This window comes from Zea mays, chromosome 8, assembly GCF_902167145.1.
Source record: "Zea mays cultivar B73 chromosome 8, Zm-B73-REFERENCE-NAM-5.0, whole genome shotgun sequence".
In the NCBI taxonomy this organism is placed as follows: Eukaryota; Viridiplantae; Streptophyta; class Magnoliopsida; order Poales; family Poaceae; genus Zea; species Zea mays.
The window spans coordinates 122,417,651-122,440,695 of NC_050103.1; the positions used below are offsets into that span (position 1 = coordinate 122,417,651).

At 57.0% G+C, this 23,045-nt stretch overlaps 1 long non-coding RNA gene across 1 annotated transcript; it reads left to right on the forward strand.

The window, feature by feature from the left end:
* Window positions 1-383: 383 nt before the first annotated feature.
* On the forward strand, window positions 384-938 carry LOC111589988 (uncharacterized). Its single transcript, XR_002749068.2, has 2 exons — window positions 384-506; window positions 602-938. It is a non-coding gene; the product is annotated as an uncharacterized lncRNA (long non-coding RNA).
* The last annotated feature ends 22,107 nt before the right edge of the window (window positions 939-23,045 follow it).

The following is a 23,045-nucleotide window of genomic DNA, read 5'->3' on the forward strand; positions in this document are numbered from 1 at the left end:
GTTCACTCTTGTAGGTTGGGTATTTTTGATTCTACGATTGATTCCAGAGAGCTGAGACGCCGTGGACGACAATCCACATCGTCGTCTTCACAGTCGTCCCGTTCACGATCAGCAGCCCATGAGATAGAGCTTGCGGTGTTGCGTCAACAGGCAGAGTACCATCAATCAGTCTTGAGGGAACAATTGGACTACCAGAGGCAACAATCTGAATACCAGAGACAACAAGCCGAGTACCAGAAGAAGAGGGACGAGTATTATGCAAGCCTCCAGGCCCAAAATCAAGCTCTTCTCTCGGTAAGTTGAAGTAACATTTTGTAGCTTATTTTGCAAAACACTTGATGTGTATCTTGTTCGCTCAACAATGACTTGTATATAATTTGTAGCAACTAGCCCAACAAGCGGGCGTCCCGATGCCGACATATGGGATGCTGCCTCCGGACTTTGCACTGCCAATGCCAATGTTGGCGCCTCCACCTCCGCCTCCGCCTCCGTCACAATTCCCTATGGTATGTACACATATGCGTGTGTGACATGTTCATAGATGTCTTATGTGTTTAAATGAACAACTGAGTGGTTACTATTTCATGTGCTTGTGTTATAGGGATTTCAGACACCACCCGCTTCAGTTGCCGCACCTGGAGATGGGTCTGGTCAAGACGACACAACACATTCATGGGTGAACAATCTTTTCAGCACGCATAGTCCAGCCGGAGGAGGTGGCGATGGATATGAGTGATAATGATGTAAAACACTTGTTGCAACCTTTCATGTGAAAGCCTATCCGTCGAATAATGTTCATTTTGGATTTTGGACAACTATGTTTATGTAAACACTTGTTGCAACCATTTGGAACTATGTCGTTATGTTAAATTTGTGAATGTGAATGCTTATGTGATTATATTTGTGAATGTGTATACTTATGTGAGTATATTTGTGAATGTGAATGTGTATATGTGTATGAAATCTGTTTTGTATTTGCAAATGTCAGATTTTTTAAATTTCAGAATTTTGTGCAATTTCTGAAAAATGTTATGTCCGACGGCTTAGTGTAGGCCGTTGGACATAACGTGTATGTTATGTCCGACGACTTAAAACCGTCGGACATAAGTTATACGTTATGTCCGACGGCTTTAAACCGTCAGACATAACAGAAGTGGGCCCAGGCGGCGGGTAAAACGGTTACGACATCTTATCTCCGACGGCCCGATGGGGCCGTCGGACATAAGCTATGTCCGACGGCGACCATCGGACATAATGCTATTTCCGACGCGTTATCCTCGACGGCTTAAAACCGTCGGAGATAAGTTAATGCCGTCGGACATAACCTATGTCCGACGGTCTTTATCTTATGTCCGACGGTTTTAGCCGTCGAAAATTTCTTCGTTTACTGTAGTGATTATGTACTCTGCTAAGTTGCTCATAGATTTGTAAGATATGGTCCCATGTTGAGAACATTGTCTATTAGCAATGATGAACCATCTACAGTATGAACTCACTTTCTTTATTTGAGTTCCTTTATGTGATGTGCTCAGTTGCTCGTAGATTTGCAAGAACCGGTTCCATGCTGAGAACATTGTCTATTAGCAACGATGAATTATCTATAGTTTTGAACTCACTTTCTCTGTGTTATGTGCTCAGTTGCTAACGATGACATTACTTACATCCCGATACCATTATCGACTAGTAATGATGATTATTGTTGCTTCTACTTCTGCTACTTCTGTTATGATGATAATATTACTGCTATGATGATTACTTCTGCTGTGATGATTATTGCTACTACTTCTACTTCTATTATTTCTACTTCAACTTCTACTTTCCTATGATGACATTGCTGATACTTATACTTATACTTCTGCTATTTCTACTTCTGCCACTTCTACTATGCTGAGAACATTATTGCTACTTTTGTTATGCTGAGAACATTACTTTCCTATGCTGACATTACTGCTACTTCTATTTTCCTATGTTGAGAACGTCTATCTCTGTCTTCCCCTAAACTTTTACTTGTTCCAGCTATGGCTGACATGGTCTCTAAGGTTACTGGCCAGGGGGCTAGGCCTGCTCTTAGGTGAAGTCATGTAATGTTTGGGTTTGTTCTACGCCATTTTGTTGACTTGATAGGTATTGAGGTTAAGAGTGACAATGGTTTTAAGGAAATCCACCTTAACTATTGTCACACCCGGATTTTGGGGCACCAAGACCCGGGCGCGAACATAATCACCAGGTGTGCTGGGACCAAGTCTCACACATATGATGATTCATGGCACAGGATCGAATGTCACATCTTTACTACATAACAGGAGTTCTATACAAAATAAATAAATAATTACATTATAAGGAGACAACGGTCCAGCAACCCAAAGTTGACTGCGAGAAGTAGGGCTGGGCATTCGGTTTTTTTCTAAACTTCGGTTCGGTTTTTTGGTTTTAAAAAACTTTGGTTTTTCAAACATTAGAAACCGATCGGTTTTCTAGAAAATGAAAAACCGAGAAGTTCGGTTTCGGTTTTTTACTTCGGTTTTTCGGTAAAAACCGAATACCAAACTTATAATCAAGACAATACATACAACAAGTTTACATGATAGATTACACATAATTTTAAAAAGAAAAAATTATATAGGTACAAATATTTAGATATACATCATACATCACATACAAATAAGTGAATAACAATTTAATTGTATCACACAATTAGTTCACATAATTGAATAGTCAAATTTGAGAATTGATAAAGTTTGGTATTCGGTTTTTTCGGTTCGGTATACGGTGAAAACCGATTACGATACCGAAAATCGAACTTCTTAGATACAAAAACCGAAACCGAACCGAACTACCAAAAAAACCGAAATTTCGGTTCGGTTCGGTTCGGTACGGTTCGGTTCGGTTTTCGGTTTATGGTAAAAATGCGCCCACCCCTAGCGAGAAGACGACCTAGATCTCTCACGACCCCCAGATCTAATCCTAGACGTCTGGAACCGATCCAACGGTCATGATGCCATTAGCCGAACAGGTACGCCTGACCCGATCCGAGACGTCCGCGGTTTGATCAAAGGCGCAGCGCCCAGCGACCTCCCCGTCCTAACCAGTACCGTCCACTTCCAGATCGACGGACGCGCCCGCGTCTTCTACCTACCGACGGCTAAACGCAGCGGCGCGGCTCCGCCCAGTGGTGCCCCTCGCCGGTGAGCCATACCAGGCGCCCCGATGCTCCAAAGTCCAATCCATACGAGAAACACGTGAATATGAATAGCGTGAATGCAAGGGAGGCTTCCTCACCGTGATTAGTGCCATACAACTCTCTGCCCACAAGCCACGGCGGAGAGATGGTCGGGGTTCGGCCAATCCAGCGTCCCTACCCACGATTCTTTAATTAAATCGGTCCTACGCGATTCTAGGACCACGAAGGGGAGGTTGGGTAACTTACCAAGAGCAGAGACGGCCACAAGGATGCTATCCGCGGTGAGGGGCGGCGGTGCGGGCGTGAACGTCGCCGAGTGGACGAACCGGTTATTGGCTGCGTGGATGTGGGCACAGGGAAGATCCAGTGGTCGAGGACGGCGAAATCGACGGCGAGGGAGGCGTAGATGGGGACGTCGCCGGGCTTGAATCCGCCCATGGCGTGCTGCGACCCACCGAGGAGCGGAGAGGTACGGTGGGGCAGGAGCTTGGGGCCGAGGAGAGTGTGGATCCGCGACCATGGACGAGCATGACGTCCAAGAGTCAAGGCGCAGGTCGAGGACGTCCAGGTGGGCAGAGGGAGTCCCACCGGCGACGAGGGAGGGACGTGCCAGGGAGATTAACGGCGAGCTCCATGGCGGCAATTAATGGGTTGGACGGAGAGGGGAAAGGAGAGCTCGAGATGGCGGACAGGAAAGGGTCTGTTACTTGTACCCAGGAGTCCGGCCGAGGAGGTCCTGATCCGGTGGCGGAAGTTTCGGCGGCCAACAAGGAGTCGTTGAACGGCCCAGCCGATCCGTGCTCGAGCTTGAAGAGCGACCTGGCGAATGGGCCCCACACGCAGAGGCACAAGCACCCAGCAGTACACGGCCCCAGGCGTTAGCGACCCGCCCGAGCAAGCAGCGGCTGTCAGCCAGGGCCCGCGTGCCAGGTACAGGGGAGGCGCCATGGCAAATTTTGGGCTACGCGGTTAGCGGGGAACTGGGCCGAATGTGAGGGTGTGGCCCATCAGCGGGTTTTTCTTAGTTTTCTTTTCTGTTTCCATTTTTATTTTTATTTTTCCAATTCTTTTTTATTTCCAATTTGAACTCAACTTTTAGGTGTGAGATTCATACTTGAATTAACTTCTCACATTCAAATGTCAGCAGGAATAAAATAATTTTATTTATGTATTTATTTTCTCTAATTTATACAATATTTTCTTTCTCTTTTCTTAAATTCTAGAATCCTTTTGGATTTTAAATCCCGCTTTGGACTTAGACATACCTATATATTTTGTACATTAGCTTTATATTGTCACAAAAATGCACACAAAATGAAACCTCAGCATGATGCTTAATTTAGTTGGTGTATCATTTGTTTTAATTAATCACGCTTAATTATAGGTATGCTCTTGTCATGAGGAATTTATGGCACACAAAATAAGATTATCAACTATATACTCATTGTATTTGTCGGCGTTTCGAGACCGGGGGGTCCCTGGGCCGACGAGTAAACTGTCGCCGCGTGCCCCAGCCCAGATGGGTCGGCGCGAGACGGAACGCGAAGGGGGGAAAAGGCAGCCGGTTGGGTGCGCTTGAAGTAGGGGGTTACAAGCGTCCATGCGGGAGGGGAGCGAGCGGCCTCACGCGAGCGCCTGTCCCGTCCTCTTCCCCGCGCGGCCAACCCTCTGTAAGAGGGCCCTGGTCCTTCCTTTTATAGGCGTAAGGAGAGGATCCAGGTGTACAATGGGGGTGTAGCAGAGTGCTAACGTGTCTAGCGGAGGAGAGCTAGCGCCCTATGTACATGCCATCGTGGCAGCCGGATAGGTTTTGGCACCCGGTTCGTATGGTGTCGTGGCCGTCGGAGGAGCGCTGGAGCCTGGCGGAAGGGCAGCTGTCCGGGCTGTCGAGTCCTTTCTGACGTCCTCTTGCTTCCGTAAGGGGGCTGAGAGCCGCCGTCGTCACAGAGCGTGCGGGGCGCCATCATTACTTGCCTGGCGGAGCGAGCCAGACGGGACGCCGGTCTTGTTTCCCGTAGCCTGAGTCAGCTTGGGGTAGGGTAATGATGGCGCCTCCTGTTGACGAGGTCGGTCTGTGCCCGAGGTTGGGCGATGTGGAGGCTCCTCCGAGGTCGAGGTCGAGTCTGTCTTCCGAGGCCGAGGTCGAGTCCGAGCCCCCGGGTCGGGCGAGGCGGAGACCGTCGGCTGAGGCCAGGGCTGAGTCCGAGCCCTGGGGTCGGGCGAAACGGAGTTCGTCGTCTTCAGGGGTTGAGCCCGAGTCCGAGCCTTGGGTTGGACGGAGCGGAGTTCGCCGTCTTCCGGGGCTGAGCCCGAGTCCGAGCCCTGGGTCGGGCGGAGCGGAGTTCGTCGTCTTCTGGGGCTGAGCCCGAGTCCGAGCCCTGGGTCGGGCGGAGCGGAGTTCGCCGTCTTCCGGGGCTGAGCCCGAGTCCGAGCCCTGGGTCGGGCGGAGCGGAGTTCGCCGTCTTCCGGGGCTGAGCCCGAGTCCGAGCCCTGGGTCGGGCGAAGCAGAGTTTCCTATGGTGCCTGAGGCCGGGCCTGGCTGCCTGTCGGCCTCACTCTATCGAGTGGCATAGTAGTCGGAGTGGCGCAGGCGGCGCTGTCCTTCTGTCAGGCCGGTCAGTGGAGCGGCGAAGTGACAGCGGTCACTTCGGCTCTGTTCGACTGGAGGACGTGCGTCAGGATAAAGGTGTTAGGCCACCTTTGCATTAAATGCCCCTGCGATTTGGTCGGTTGGCGTGGCGATTTGGTCAGGGTTGCTTCTTGGCGAAGACTGGGCCTCGGGCGAGCCGGAAGTATGTTCGTCGCTGGAGGGGGGCCTCGGGCGAGACGTAGATCCTCCGGGGTCGGCTGCCCTTGCCCGAGGCTGGGCTCGGGCGAGGCGTGATCGAGTCCCTCGAATGGACCGATCCCTAACTTAGTTGCACCCATCAGGCCTTTGCAGCTTTGTGCTGATGAAGGTTACCAGCTGAGAATTAGGAGTCTTGAGGGTACCCCTAATTATGGTCCCCGACAGTAGCCCCCGAGCCTCGAAGGGAGTGTTAACACTCGCTTGGAGGCTTTTGTCGCACTTTTTTGCAAGGGGACCAGCCTTTCTCGGGTGCGTTTTGTTCCGGTGGGTGCGCGCGAGCGCACCCGCCGGGTGTAGCCCCCGAGGCCTCGTGAGAGCACCTAGAGGGGGGGGGTGAATAGGTGATCCTGCGAAACTTTAAACTTATAGCCACAAAAACTTGTTAAGGGTTAGCACAATAATTGCCAAGTGGCTAGAGAGGAGATCTTGCACAATATGATAACCACAAAGAATTCAACACAGAGAAGACACGGTGATTTATCCCGTGGTTCGGCAAAGTACAAAACTTGCCTACTCCACGTTGTGGCGTCCCAACGGACGAGGGTTGCAATCAACCCCTTTCAAGCGGTCCAAAGACCCACTTGAATACCACGGTGTTTTGCCTTGCTTATCTTTATCCCACTTGCGAGGAATCTCCACAAATTGGAGTCTCTCGCCCTTACACTTAAGATTCACAAAGAAGCACGGAGTAAGAGAGGGAAGCAACACACACAAATCCACAGCAAAATGCGCACACACACGGCCAAGAATCGAGCTCAAAAGACTATCTCAAAGTTCTCACTAGAACGGAGCTCGAATCACTTAGAATGACAAACGAATGCGCAAAGAATGAGTGTGGATGATCAAGAATGCTCTTAGGTTGCTTGGTGTCATCCTCCATGCGCCTAGGGGTCCCTTTTATAGCCCTAAGGCAGCTAGGAGCCGTTGAGAACAAATCTGGAAGGCCATCCTTGCCTTCTGTCATCGGGCGCACCGGACAGTCCGGTGCACACCGGACACTGTCCGGTGCCCGATTTCCTTCCTTAAACAGCGCAGTCGACCGTTGCAGATCTGGGAGCCGTTGGCGCACCGGACATGTCCGGTGCACACCGGACAGTCCGGTGCCCCCTTCCGACCGTTGGCTTGGCCACGTGTCGCGCGCAGAATCCGCGGCCGACCGTTGGCCCTAGCCGACCATTGGCTCACCGGACAGTCCGGTGCACACCGGACAGTCCGGTGAATTTTAGCCGTACGCCGTCGGCGAATTCCCGAGAGCGGCCACTTCGGCCGAGGCAGCCTGGCGCACCGGACACTGTCCGGTGCACCACCGGACAGTCCGGTGCCCTAGACCGAAACAGCCCTTTGGCTGTACACAGCCACCTCTTTCCTTTTCTTTTTCTTCCTGTTTCCAATACTTAGACAAGTATATTAGTACACAAAACCAATGTACTAAGACTTAGAAACGTACCTTTGCTCTTGATTTGCACTTTATTCATCCATTGCATAAATTCACATTTAAGCACTTGAGTTGGCACTCAATCACCAAAATACTTAGAAATGGCCCAAGGGCACATTTCCCTTTCAATCTCCCCCTTTTTGGTGATTTATGCCAACACAACATAAAGCAACTAGAACAAGTGAAAAATCACTTCAAATAACACTTAAATTTATTTTGATTCATTTTTGGCATATATGGATCATCCTTTGCCACCACTTGGTTTGTTTTTTGCAAATCAAACTCAAATCTCTATCTCTAAGTCAAACACACATGTTAAAGCATATAGAGAGTTATTCCAAAAGAGATTGATCAAAGATTTCAAAAAAAAACTCCCCCTATTTCCCATAATCACCACTTCTCCCCACAAGAAGCCAACTTTTGACAAGAGACACAATAAAAGAGTTTTGCCAAAACAGAAAGCTCTATTCTACTATTTTCAAAATCTCTCAAGTGGTAGCTAATCCATTTATCACTTTGGCCTTTATTTTCTCCCCCTTTGGCATCAAGCACCAAAACGGGATCAATCTTGGCCTTTTAACCCCATTGCCTCACCAAAATCTTCAATTAAGAGTACAAAGGCAATAAGATCATAGAGATGAACTTGGAATAAGTTACCCTCTCATCGGAGTGCAGTGGAAGTCTTGCATGGTCCAAGTTCACCTTTTCCCTTTTAATTCTCCTTTGAGACTACAACAAGCAAACTCAAGCATACGGTTAGTCTCAAAGGGTCAAGTTGTAACACATCTCCCCCTCAAACTGTGCATCACTTTGCAACAGACTTGTGAGATCCAGGGAGTGTTTGTACAACTTGAGCACTACAATAAGCAACAAAATGCAGAATGAACATGATCAAAGGCATAAACACATGTATGCTACAATTCAATCCAAGTTCCGCGAATCTAAGACATTTAGCTCACTACGCAACCTGCAAAAGGTCTTCTCATCTAGAGGCTTGGTAAAGATATCGGCTAGCTGGTTCTCGGTGCTAACATGAAACACTTCGATATCTCCCTTTTGCTGGTGGTCTCTCAGAAAGTGATGCCGGATGTCAATGTGCTTTGTGCGGCTGTGTTCAACAGGATTTTCCGCCATGCGGATAGCACTCTCATTATCACATAGGAGTGGGACTTTGCTCAGATTGTAGCCAAAGTCCCGGAGGGTTTGCCTCATCCAAAGTAGTTGCGCGCAACACTGTCCTGCGGCAACATACTCGGCCTCAGCGGTGGATAGGGCAACGGTGGTTTGTTTCTTAGAGTTCCACGACACCAGGGACCTTCCTAAGAATTGGCACGTCCCTGATGTACTCTTCCTATCGACCTTACATCCAGCATAGTCGGAATCTGAGTATCCAACCAAGTCAAAGGTAGACCCCTTTGGATACCAGAGTCCGAAGCAAGGCGTAGCAACTAAATATCTAAGAATTCGCTTCACCGCCACTAAGTGACACTCCTTAGGATCGGATTGAAATCTAGCACACATGCATACGCTAAGCATAATATCCGGTCTACTAGCACATAAATAAAGTAAAGACCCTATCATTGACCGGTATGCTTTTTGATCAACGGACTTACCTCCTTTGATGAGGTCTGTGTGTCCGTCGGTTCCCATCGGCGTCTTTGCGGGCTTGGCGTCCTTCATCCCAAACCTCTTTAGCAAGTCTTGCGTGTACTTTGTTTGGGAGATGAAGGTGCCATCCTTGAGTTGCTTCACTTGGAACCCAAGGAAGTAGTTCAACTCGCCCATCATCGACATCTCGAATTTCTGCGTCATCACCCTGCTAAACTCTTCACAAGACTTTTGGTTAGTAGAACCAAATATTATGTCATCGACATAAATTTGGCATACAAACAAATCACCATTACAAGTCTTAGTAAAAAGAGTTGGATCGGCTTTCCCAACCTTGAAAGCATTAGCAACTAAGAAATCTCTAAGGCATTCTGTCGGGGACCATAATTAGGGGTACCCTCAAGACGCCTAATTCTCAGCTGGTAACCCCCATCAGCATAAAGCTGCAAAGGCCTGATGGGCACGATTAAGTCAGGGATCAGTCCACACGAGTGACTCGATCGCGCTTCACCCGAGCCTAGCCTCGGCCGAAGGCAGCCGACCTCGAGAGACTTCCGTCTCGCCCGAGGCCCCCCTTTTTATGGCGGACACATCACCGGCTTGCCCAAGGCCTTGGCTTCGCTCAGAAGCAACCTTGACTAAATCACCACACCGACTGACCAAATTGCAGGGGCATTTAACGCAAAGGTGGCCTGACACCTCTATCCTGACACGCGCCCCCGGCAGAGCCGAGGTGACCGCCGTCACTCCACCTCTCCACTGGCCAGTCTGACAGAAGGACAGCGCCGCCTGCGCCACTCCGACTGCAGTGCCACTCGACAGAGTGAGTCTGACAGGCAATTAGGCCTTGCCAAAGGCGCCACGGCGAACTCCGCTCCGCCCGACCCCAGGGCTCGGACTCGGGCTAGGACCCGGAAGACGGCGAACTCCGCTCTGCCCGACCCCAGGGCTCGGACTCGGGCTAAGACCCGGAAGACGGCGAACTCCGCTCTGCCCGACCCCAGGGCTCGGACTCGGGCTAAGACCCGGAAGACGGCGAACTCCGCTCCGCCCGACCCCAGGGCTCGGACTCGGGCTAAGACCCGGAAGACGGCGAACTCCGCTCCGCCCGACCCCAGGGCTCGGACTCGGGCTAAGACCCGGAAGACGGCGAACTTCGCTCCGCCCGACCCCAGGGCTCGGACTCAGGCTAAGACCCGGAAGACGACGAAACTCCGCCTCGCCCGACCCCAGGGCTCGGACTCCGCCCTGGCCTCGGCCGGACGACTTCCGCCTCGCCCGACCCCCTGGCTCGGGCTCGGCCACGGCAACTGAAGGCAAGACTCAACCTCGGCTTCGGAGGAAACCCCACGTCACCCTGCCTAGAGCACAGACCGCCACGTCAACAGGAAACGTCATCATCGCCCTACCCCGAATCGACTCGGGTCACGGAGAACAAGACTGGCGTCTCGTCCGGCCAGCTCCGCCAGAGGGGCAATGATGGCGCTCCACGAGCTCTATGACGACGGCGGCCCCCAGCTCTCTTACGGCAGCAGGACAACGTCAGCAGGGACTCGACCGCTCCAACAGCTGTCCCTCCATCAGGCTCCGCCGCACCACCGATAGCCACGACATCACGCCAGCAGGATGCCCAGATCTCTCCGGCTGCCACATCGGCATGTACCTAGGGCACTAGCTCTCCCTCCGCTAGACACGTAGCACTCAGCTACATCCCCATTGTACACCTGGGTCCTCTCCTTACGACTATAAAAGGAAGGACCAGGGCCTTCTCGAAAAAGGTTGGCCGCGCGGGACCGAGGACGGGACAGGCGCTCTCTTGGGGCCGCTCGCTTCCCTCACCCGCGTGGACGCTTGTAACCCCCCTACTGCAAGCGCACCTGACCTGGGCGCGGGACGAACACGAAGGCCGCGGGACTTCCACCTCTCTCACGCTCGGCTCCGGCCGCCTCGCCTCTCCCCCCTCCGCGCTCGCCCACGCGCTCGACCCATCTGGGCTGGGGCACGCAGCACACTCACTCGTCGGCTTAGGGACCCCCCTGTCTCGAAACGCCGACAGTTGGCGCGCCAGGTAGGGGCCTGCTGCGTGCTGACGAATAGCTCCCCGTCAAGCTCCAGATGGGCAGTCTCCAACAACCTCTCCGGCCCGGGACGGTGCTTCGTTTCGGGGCTCTCGAGTTCATGTCCTTCGACGGCAGCAACGACATGATACTTCTTCCACCGCCGTGCGACCACGACAATGGCGGCCGACAACCCGCCCGCCGGCGGCGGAATCGACGACGTCTACCCCGCGTGGTGGAAAAGCAACATTCGGGCTCGCTCCGTTCTCTCCCCCGCCAACGGAGGAGGAGGCGGGGCCGTCAAGGCCAGACGGGAGGCCGCGCTTCGCCGGCCGTCGAGCGAATCGACGCCCCCGACGCCCCGACGGAAGGCACGCCGGACATCGACCTCGCGTTCAAGACGGAGGCAAGCGCCGTCCCCCCGCGGCACGACGACCCCGAGCAAGAAGACGACGTCGGCGCGCTCGCGGAAAGCCTGCAGGACGTCGCCCTCGAACCAGAGATGACGGCGCAACCAGTCCCCGATGTGACTACGTCGCTCCTCGTCGACCAAAAGGTAACGACTAACTCCCATCTTGCGTCATTTCGACTCGGCCTCCACCCGCCAAACGACCTCGTTTTGGCGGGCGCCCTCATTGAGGCGAGTGCAACCCCACTGAGGTTCTGTATGCGATCGCCTTGGGACCGACTGACGGACGTCTCGACCTACGGGCCCTCTGGGTCCGAGGAAGATGACGACCCCAGCATCGGTTGGGATTTCTCCGGACTTGGCAACCCCAGTGCCGTGCGGGACTTCATGGCCGCATGTGACTACTGTCTGTCCGACTGTTCCGATGCAAGCCGCAGCCTTGGCGACGAGAGCTGCGGCCCAAGCCGCGAATGTTTCCACATCGAGCTAGGGAATCCCACCGAAGGCAACCATCTTGGCATGCCGGAGGATGGTGATCTCCCTAGGCCGGTGCCTCGCGCCGACATCCCACGGGAGCTAGCTGTGGTCCCCGCTCCGGCGGGGGGTTACGACCCACAACTCGAGCGAGTCCGCGAGGCGCAGGCCAGGCTCAACGAGGGAACAGGAGCACTTGAGCCGATCCGTCGGGACGTCGGACAGGCATGGGTGGGCCAACCCCTGGCCGAGGAAATACGTCATCTGCCCCAAGGTCTCCAGCACCGCGTCGCCAACGACGTCAGGATCAGGCCGCCGCCCGCATCCAGCGGGGTCGGTCAGAACCTGGCAACCGCAGCAATGCTCATCCGCGCGATGCCGGAGCCGTCAACCACCGAGGGTCGGCGGATCCAGGGAGAACTCAAGAATCTCCTGGAAGGCGCCGCGGCCCGGCGGGCCGAGAGCACTGCATCCCGAAGGCAAGGATATCCCTCGGAACCTCATGCCGCGACTTCCCAATTCATGCGGGAAGCCTCGGTCTACACCGGGCGCACGCGCAACACCGCGCCTGCGGCCCCGGGCCACCTCGGCAACGAGCACCATCGACGCGACCGTCGGGCTCACCTCGACGAAAGGGTGCGCCGAGGCTATCACCCCAGGCGTGCGGGACGTTACGACAGCGGGGAGGATCGGAGTCCTTCGCCCGAACCACCCGGTCCGCAGGCTTTCAGTCGGGCCATCCGACGGGCGCCATTCCCGACCCGGTTCCGACCCCCGACTACTATTGTAAAGTACTCGGGGGAAACGAGACCGGAGCTGTGGCTCGCGGACTACCGCCTTGCCTGCCAACTGGGTGGAACGGACGACGACAACCTCATTATCCGCAACCTTCCCCTGTTCCTCTCCGACACTGCTCGTGCCTGGTTGGAGCACCTGCCTCCGGGGCAGATTTCCAACTGGGACGACTTGGTCCAAGCCTTCGCTGGCAATTTCCAGGGCACATACGTGCGCCCCGGGAATTCCTGGGACCTTCGAAGCTGCCGGCAACAGCCGGGGGAGTCGCTCCGGGACTACATCCGGCGATTCTCGAAGCAGCGCACCGAGCTGCCCAACATCACCGACTCGGATGTCATCGGCGCGTTCCTCGCCGGCACCACTTGCCGCGACCTGGTGAGCAAGCTGGGTCGCAAAACCCCCACCAGGGCGAGCGAGCTGATGGACATCGCCACCAAGTTCGCCTCCGGCCAGGAGGCGGTCGAGGCTATCTTCCGAAAGGACAAGCAGCCCCAGGGCCGCCCGTCGGAAGAAGCTCCCGAGACGTCTGCTCCGCGCGGCGCCAAGAAGAAAGGCAAGAAGAAGTCGCAATCGAAACGCGACGCCGCAGACGCGGACCTTGTCGCCGCCGCCGAGTATAAGAACCCTCGGAAGCCCCCCGGAGGTGCAAACCTCTTCGACAAGATGCTCAAGGAGCCGTGCCCCTACCATCAGGGGCCCGTCAAGCACACCCTCGAGGAGTGTGTTATGCTTCGGCGTCATTTCCACAGGGCCGGGCCACCCGCCGAGGGTGGCAGGGCCCGCGACGACGACAAGAACGAAGATCACCAAGCAGGAGAATTCCCCGAGGTCCGCGACTGCTTCATGATCTACGGAGGGCATGCGGCGAATGCCTCGGCTCGGCACCGCAAGCAAGAGCGCCGGGAGGTCTGCTCGGTGAAGGTGGCGGCGCCAGTCTACCTAGACTGGTCCGACAAGCCCATCACTTTCGACCGAGCCGACCACCCCGACCATGTGCCGAGCCCGGGGAAATACCCGCTCGTCGTCGACCCCGTTGTCGGCGATGTCAGGCTCACCAAGGTCCTGATGGACGGGGGCAGCTGCCTCAACATCATCTACGCCGAGACCCTCAAGCTCCTGCGCGTCGATCCGTCCACCGTCCGAGCAGGCGCTGCGCCCTTCCACGGGATCATCCCTGGGAAGCGCGTCCAGCCCCTCGGGCGACTCGACCTCCCAGTCTGCTTCGGGACACCCTCCAACTTCCGAAGGGAGACCCTGACGTTCGAAGTGGTCGGGTTCCGAGGAACCTACCACGCCGTGTTAGGGAGGCCATGCTACGCGAAGTTCATGGCCGTCCCCAACTACACCTACCTGAAGCTCAAGAAGCCGGGCCCCAACGGGGTCATCACCGTCGGCCCCACGTACAAACACGCGTTCGAATGCGACGTGGAGTGCGTGGAGTACGCCGAGGCCCTCATCGCCGACCCGGAGAACCTCTCCAAGGAGGTCCCAGACGTGAAGCGCCATGCCGGTAGCTTCGAGCCAGCGGAGACGGTCAAGGCCGTCCCCCTCGGCCCCAGTGGCGACACCACCGAGCAGATCCGGATCGGTCCCGGGCTCGACCCCAAATAGGAAGCAGTGCTCGTCGACTTCCTCCACGCAAAACGCCGACGTCTTTGCGTGGAGTCCCTCGGACACGCCCGGCATACCGAGGGATGCCGCCGAACACTCGCTGGATATTTGGGCCGGGGCCCGACTCGTCAGGCAGCCTCTGCGCCTTGATCATCAAGGAAGGGTCGGCCTCGCCATAGCGGGGCCCGACCCTCCCTCGGGGGCTAAAAAGGGGGAACCCCTCTGCGTCGAGATCGAACCCCTCGGCGTCGAGATCTTTTTAATCAAAAAAAAAGAGGGGGAGCCTCTTGCGTCCTCCCAGCTACGTTCTCCTGGCTATGTTAGAAGCCGGGTCTCGAGGAGCGAACGCGGGTTCATGAAAATGGCAAGGCCGATTGAGCCGAGGAACTCCCGTACCTCCGGGTTAGGGATACCTCACTCATCACCTGCCGCGGAGAATGGCCCAACTCGAGAAGCCACTCTATTATCGACGAGCTAGGACGAACACGCAGACGGAAAGAGAGGAGAGTACGACTCCATGCAAGAAAAACAAAAGTGTTCAGGCCTCAGCGGCCGTGGTAAGACACACGTTCAACAAGAAACTGTTCAAACGAGAATCAGGTGCCGCCTTGGGAAGGAGCCGCGCCTTCAACTACACCCCTGCCATCGGTGAGATCCATCTCGGCCTCCGGTGACGTCGCAGGAGGAAGGACCTCCGCCTCAAAGGTGGTCGCCAGCACCGCGCTTGGGCCAGCGGCAACCGCGTCAAGCCGCTGCACCTCCGCCAAAGCAGCATCGTCTTCGTCAGGAAGGCAGTACCCCTCACTAACCCGCTCCAGATCCACAACGTAGTGAGAGGCGAGCACGGCGAAGGCCCGCCTGACGCCGTGGTGTAGCGCTTTGCGGACTCTGCCGCGGGCGTGACCACTCAAGGCCCGAAGGCGACTCTGAGGGGAGCTTCCTGAAGGGACGTCATCAGAGCCGAGGGCACGGTAAAAGTCCGAGACGGCCTCGGACATGACCGCGAGGTCCGCCTCCCTCTGCTCAGCGGCTCCGGCAAGCGCCTCAGCAAGCGCCTTGGCGGACTCATCAAGGGCGGACTCAAGCTCTGCAAATAGCCAGGAGAGATACCTCAAGTACAAGCAAGGGAAACGGACAAGAAAAAGAACTAGGGAGGACCGAGACGTACTCCCGGCTCGGGCACGATGCTCCGAGGCCGCGACTTGGGTTGCAGCTAAGTCGGCCGCAAGGGTCTCGGCTCGGCTTTCGGCCTCGGCAGCCCGGTCTTGAAGCCGGTTCCATTCCTCGACGACCCGGACGAGCTCCGATCGCTGCTGTTGCGCCTCCGCACGCGCCGCTGCCGCCTCGGCTCTCAGGTCGGCGCATAACAGCTGGAGATCCGCCACCTTGGCATCTTGCTGAGAAAGGCACGTGGTAGCCCCGGCAAGCGAAGACCTCAGGGATCGCAGTGAGCCCCAGACATCAACCTCACGGCGGATGAATGACGACTTAGCGGCGCTCCGGTCCGTCAGATCCTGGGAAAAGGAAACAGGGTGTCACAGCGAGTATCATACAGAAGGAAGAAAGGGATGCCCGAAACCGCTACCTGGAGGATTTTGGGGACGTCTCTGCAGAAGACCTCCAGCGACGCCCGGAGCGACCCCATCGTCGTCTCTGCGCACTCGCGGAGCTCACCCCAGGACTGGTCCTCCTGCTCATCATCAAGAACGAAGACGGGGTCCGAGGCCTCGCAGGTCCGGAATCGGAGCAACGGGCGCCGGGCCTCGGGGCTTCGCCGCACGGCGATGAGGCTGTCGCCCGGCGGGACAGGTTGCGCGACCGCGCCCACCTCTTCTGAGGTCTTGGGCACCGACGCATCAGTCATCCCGGCACTGGCGGCGGCTGGGCACCCTTCGACAAGGACGGCGGCAGCCTCGACGGTGGCGGGCGCCGGCATGACCGGCCCGACAGGCGAGCTCAGAGCCGTGTGGGCGTCAGCCGCCTCCTCAACCACGATCGCCGCTCCGGCTGAAGAGCCGGCCTCGGGAGCCCGCTCCTCCGAGATTAGCGACACCCGAACCCCCGATGTCGGGGTGCCCCGCGAGAGGGTCGGCTGAGTGGCGCTGGCCGCACAGCTCGGCGCCGTCTTGAGGGCCTTCCGGGGTGCCAGGTCGGTCTGGCCGTGACTTCGCTTGCTGGATAGAAAAGGAAGGGGATCACAACCAAAACATACGAATGGGAGGCCAAGACGAAGACATTCCGAGGTACTCACCCACTCCGGGCCATGATCCACCGCGCCTGGGGAGAGCCTTCTTGGATCCCAGCTCTCGAAACGACCACCGAGGTCCGCTTCGCCGGCGCTTGGGGCGCCTGGGAAACAGGTTCCTCGGGCACGGCAGCGACGACCTGAGGGTCACTCCCGGCCACCCCCAGCACAAGCGGCGGCCTCTGGGGAACAGACGCCTTGGTCTGGACCCCCGGAACTACTTCAGCTCCTCCGGCGGAGGGGTCAGGTGGCCTCTCGGTTCGCCCCCGCGCCTCGGGTCGGGAGCCCGACGCCCCGACTTCGGGGGCTGACGGAGTCGGTTCGCTCGGGGGCTGGACCGACGGCTCTGGGCCACACCCCAGGCCGAGGCTGAGGCCAAGACGGGCGGCCACATCATCATCATCATCATCATCGTCGTCGTCATCGTCGTCGGGCGTCTCCGGCGACGGCTCCCTCGGGAGTCCGTCCCTCTCCTGCTGGCGGCGGCGCTTCTCTAAGGCGTCCCGAGCCCGCCTCCGCTCGCGGGCCCGGGCCTTCTCCGCGTCCTTCTTTTTCTTCTTCTCCTCCACGGCAACCCGCCGCGCTGCACGGTCCACCGCGTCCTCCGGAACCCGTGGCAGGGAGGGTTTGTGACACCCCACATCCTAAAAGGAGGGGAGAAAGGAACCCGATCATAAGGACCTGGAGCAACCAGACATACGAAGAAAGGAGGAGCGGACGCTCACCAAAGTCACGCACCCCTGATCGGGGCGCATCCGAAGCTGGGAGTATGCGTGGGGGTCCGGCTTCCCCATCGCGGCCGACACCCGCCATTGGAGGGCGTCGGAAGAAAGAGGATCCGGGGACATCCGTGAGCCCTCCCAGTCGGCTCCCGGGGTCATCTCCCAGAGCGACAGCCGCCGCTCCGCCAATGGGAGCACCCTCCGACGGTGAATGGCGGCGATCACTCCCGCAGCAGTAAGTCCCCCCTCCCGCAACTCCTTCAGGGCCTGGAGAAGGGGCTCGAGATTTTTTTGCCTCTCGTGCGGGGTCCCGTGGCGCCAGGCGTCGGTGGCAGCTGTAACTACTCGCTGGGAAAACGGTGGGAGCAACTCACCGTCGTTCCGGAGGTAGAACCACCGGCGCTGCCACCCCTTGTTCGAAGACGCGAGGATGGCAGGAATGTACTGCAACGCCCGCGACTGCCTCAACAAGAGAATGCAGCCGCCGGCCCGCACCGCTGCGCGGATCCTCCTCTCCCCCGTCGACAAGGCGAAAGGCTCGGCGAAGAAGAAGTAAGTCCACAAATCCCAATGGGGAGCAATCCCCAAGTACCCTTCGCATAGCGCTACGAAAATAGCGGCCTGCGAGATGGAGTTGGGGGAGAGGTTGTGCAACTCCACCCCGTAGTGGAACAAGATGGCCCGCATAAAGCGGCCCGCCGGCGCACCAAATCCCCGCTCATGGAAGGAGACGAAGCTCACAACATACCCCGGCGGTGGGGACGGAGCGGCTCCGCCCACGGGAGGAATCCACTCTGGCCGCTGCTTGTCGGTGAGGGGGCGGAGCAGACCTTCGCCGACCAGCTCCTCCAGATCGCTCGCCGTCACCGTGGAGAAGGGCCACGGATCGCGCGGGGGGATTATGGTCACTCGGTCCGCCATCACCAAAGATGGAGAAGACGACGGCGCGGGGGGCAGGGAAGGCGGTTTCCCTCTCCTCCGGCTAAAGTTTCCCGGGTGGCGAAAACCTGAAGGGAAAAGAAGGGAGCAGAGTGAAGAACCGTCACCGGGCCCCCTCTCGAGTATATGAAGGCCAGGGCGAAACCGTTTCCAGCACGCCGCCTGGGCCGGATACAGGATTCGAAAAACGCGAAGCGGCACAGCCGTTCCTCGAAACGGCTCGCACACGCGTAGCGGCCGCCCCGCCAACCACTCGCCCCGTCGCATTAACTCCGCGGCGGGACACGCGGCGCTTCTGGCAGAAGGAGCGCGCGACGCTTCACCTTCGCCTTAATAACCGCGTCAGAAAAGGTACGCCACGTCGTCTGATTTCGTATCCTTTTCCGTTTTCCTCTTTCTCTATCTCTTGCAACAGGGACCGGGGAAGGGGGATACCCCGAGAGGGATCCTTCTCCGCGAAGGAACCGGGCTCCGCGCCCCCCATTACTGATCAGGGGTTCGAAGGCTGGCCCCCGAGGGTTCAACAGCCGCCTCAGATCGCGTGGGCCCGACACCCACTACTGGTCAGGGGTTCGAAGGCCAGCCCCCCGAAGGGCTCCATGGCCGCCTCAGGCTACTCGGGCTCCGCGCCCATTACTGATCAGGGGTTCGAAGGCTGGCCCCCGAAGGGTTCACAGTCGCCTCAGACACCGAGCGAGGGATGACCAGGGGTACGTTCGATACATAACCGAGGCTCGGGCTGCGCTCCCGAGGTACCCTAGGACATATCTGAGACCAGTGGGAACGATCTTGTAACGGAATCCCATCGGAGGGAGGCATCGAGCCCTCGGACCCCGTCGCCAGGGGACCGGGTCCGGCAAGTCACCCGCAGGTACTTTTGGGCGTGCCTCTGGGCCCCTAGCCGACCCCCAACGAACGGGGCACGGACGTCCAATCGGATTACCCGCTTGCAGCTCACCGGAGACACCATGTTCGGTGCCCATCGAGGGTAACATGGCGCACTCCCCCCCTCCTCCTTGCGGAAAGGCGACGAAGGGGCGTATGTAAAAAGCCGAGTCTGTCCCTGATCGTCCTCTCGCCCTGTGCAGAGGCTCGGGGGCTGCTCTCGCAAAAACCGGCTCCGGCCAAATCGTTGACAGCGTCAACATACCAGCCCGAGAGCTTGGGCCCCGACCGTGCACCCGGGCTACGGCCAGTTCGCATGAGGGAACGACCAGACCAGCCGAAGCGTTAAGCGAAGTATTAAGACCTCGAAGGAGTGTAACCACTCCTTCGAGGCCTCGGGGGCTACACCCGGCGGGTGCGCTCGCGCGCACCCACCGGAACGAAATGCAACCGAGAAAGGCTGGTCCCCTTGCAAAAAAGTGCGACAAAAGCCTCCAAGCGAGTGCTAACACTCCCTTCGAGGCTCGGGGGCTACTGTCGGGGACCATAATTAGGGGTACCCTCAAGACGCCTAATTCTCAGCTAGTAACCCCCATCAGCATAAAGCTGCAAAGGCCTGATGGGCACGATTAAGTCAGGGATCAGTCCACACGAGTGACTCGATCGCGCTTCACCCGAGCCTAGCCTCGGCCGAAGGCAGCCGACCTCGAGAGACTTCCGTCTCGCCCGAGGCCCCCCTTTTTATGGCGGACACATCACCGGCTTGCCCAAGGCCTTGGCTTCGCTCAGAAGCAACCTTGACTAAATCACCACACCGACTGACCAAATTGCAGGGGCATTTAACGCAAAGGTGGCCTGACACCTCTATCCTGACACGCGCCCCCGGCAGAGCCGAGGTGACCGCCGTCACTCCACCGCTCCACTGGCCAGTCTGACAGAAGGACAGCGCCGCCTGCGCCACTCCGACTGCAGTGCCACTCGACAGAGTGAGTCTGACAGGCAATTAGGCCTTGCCAAAGGCGCCACGGCGAACTCCGCTCCGCCCGACCCCAGGGCTCGGACTCGGGCTAGGACCCGGAAGACGGCGAACTCCGCTCCGCCCGACCCCAGGGCTCGGACTCGGGCTAAGACCCGGAAGACGGCGAACTCCGCTCCGCCCGACCCCAGGGCTCGGACTCGGGCTAAGACCCGGAAGACGGCGAACTCCGCTCCGCCCGACCCCAGGGCTCGGACTCGGGCTAAGACCCGGAAGACGGCGAACTCCGCTCCGCCCGACCCCAGGGCTCGGACTCGGGCTAAGACCCGGAAGACGGCGAACTCCGCTCCGCCCGACCCCAGGGCTCGGACTCAGGCTAAGACCCGGAAGACGACGAAACTCCGCCTCGCCCGACCCCAGGGCTCGGACTCCGCCCTGGCCTCGGCCGGACGACTTCCGCCTCGCCCGACCCCCTGGCTCGGGCTCGGCCACGGCAACTGAAGGCAAGACTCAACCTCGGCTTCGGAGGAAACCCCACGTCACCCTGCCTAGAGCACAGACCGCCACGTCAACAGGAAACGTCATCATCGCCCTACCCCGAATCGACTCGGGTCACGGAGAACAAGACTGGCGTCTCGTCCGGCCAGCTCCGCCAGAGGGGCAATGATGGCGCTCCACGAGCTCTATGACGACGGCGGCCCCCAGCTCTCTTACGGCAGCAGGACAACGTCAGCAGGGACTCGACCGCTCCAACAGCTGTCCCTCCATCAGGCTCCGCCGCACCACCGATAGCCACGACATCACGCCAGCAGGATGCCCAGATCTCTCCGGCTGCCACATCGGCATGTACCTAGGGCACTAGCTCTCCCTCCGCTAGACACGTAGCACTCAGCTACATCCCCATTGTACACCTGGGTCCTCTCCTTACGACTATAAAAGGAAGGACCAGGGCCTTCTCGAAAAAGGTTGGCCGTGCGGGACCGAGGACGGGACAGGCGCTCTCTTGGGGCCGCTCGCTTCCCTCACCCGCGTGGACGCTTGTAACCCCCCTACTGCAAGCGCACCTGACCTGGGCGCGGGACGAACACGAAGGCCGCGGGACTTCCACCTCTCTCACGCTCGGCTCCGGCCGCCTCGCCTCTCCCCCCTCCGCGCTCGCCCACGCGCTCGACCCATCTGGGCTGGGGCACGCAGCACACTCACTCGTCGGCTTAGGGACCCCCCTGTCTCGAAACGCCGACACATTCATACCATGCTCTTGGGGCTTGCTTAAGTCCATAGAGCGCCTTAGAGAGCTTACACACATGGTCGGGGAACCGATCATCCTCGAAGCCAGGGGGTTGCTCTACGTACACCTCCTCCTTGATTGGCCCGTTGAGGAAAGCGCTCTTCACATCCATTTGGTACAACCTGAAAGAATGGTGAGCGGCATATGCTAGCAAGATTCGAATTGACTCTAGCCTAGCCACAGGAGCAAAAGTCTCCTCGAAATCCAAACCTGCGACTTGGGCATAACCTTTTGCCACAAGTCGAGCCTTGTTTCTCGTCACCACCCCGTGCTCGTCCTGTTTGTTGCGGAACACCCACTTGGTTCCCACAACATTTTGCTTCGGACGAGGCACCAGCGTCCAAATTTCATTTCTCTTGAAGTTGTTGAGCTCCTCCTGCATGGCCAACACCCAATCCGGATCTAGCAAGGCCTCCTCTACCCTGAAAGGCTCAATAGAAGAGACAAAGGAGTAATGCTCACAAAAATTAACTAATCGAGAACGAGTAGTTACTCCCTTGCTAATGTCACCCAGAATTTGGTCGACGGGATGATCCCTTTGAATCGTCGCTCGAACTTGGGTTGGAGGTGCAGGTTGTGCATCTTCCTCCATCACATGATCATCTTGTGCTCCCCCTTGATCACACGCCTCTTGTTGATGAACCTGTTCATTATCTTGAGTTGGGGGTAGCACCATAGTTGAGGAAGATGGTTGATCTCGTTCATCTTGTTCCTATGGCCGCACTTCTCCAATCGCCATGGTTCGTATAGCGGCCGTCGGAACATCTTCTTCATCTACATCATCACAATCAACAACTTGCTCTCTTGGAGAGCCATTAGTCTCATCAAATACAACGTCGCTAGAAACTTCAACCAAACCCGATGATTTGTTGAAGACTCTATACGCCTTTGTATTTGAGTCATAACCTAACAAAAACCCTTCTACAGCTTTGGGAGCAAATTTAGAATTTCTACCCTTCTTCACTAGAATGTAGCACTTGCTCCCAAATACACGAAAGTACGATACATTGGGTTTGTTACCGGTTAGAAGCTCATATGACGTCTTCTTGAGGAGGCGGTGAAGGTAGACCCTGTTGATGGCGTGGCAAGCCGTGTTCACGGCTTCCGACCAAAAACGCTCGGGGGTCTTGAATTCTCCAAGCATAGTCCTCGCCATGTCGATTAGCGTCCTGTTCTTCCTCTCTACCACACCATTTTGCTGTGGTGTGTAGGGAGCGGAGAACTCATGCTTGATCCCTTCCTCCTCAAGGAACTCCTCCACTTGAAGGTTCTTGAACTCGGACCCGTTGTCGCTTCTTATCTTCTTCACCTTGAGCTCAAACTCATTTTGAGCTCTCCTGAGGAAGCGCTTGAGGGTCCCTTGGCTTTCAGACTTATCCTGCAAAAAGAACACCCAAGTGAAGCGGGAAAAGTCATCAACAATAACTAAACCATACTTACTCCCTCCTATGCTCAGATAGGCGACGGGTCCGAAGAGGTCCATATGCAGCAGCTCCAGGGGTCTTGAAGTGGTCATCACATTCTTGCTGTGATGTGCTCCTCCCACTTGTTTACCTGCTTGACAAGCTGCAC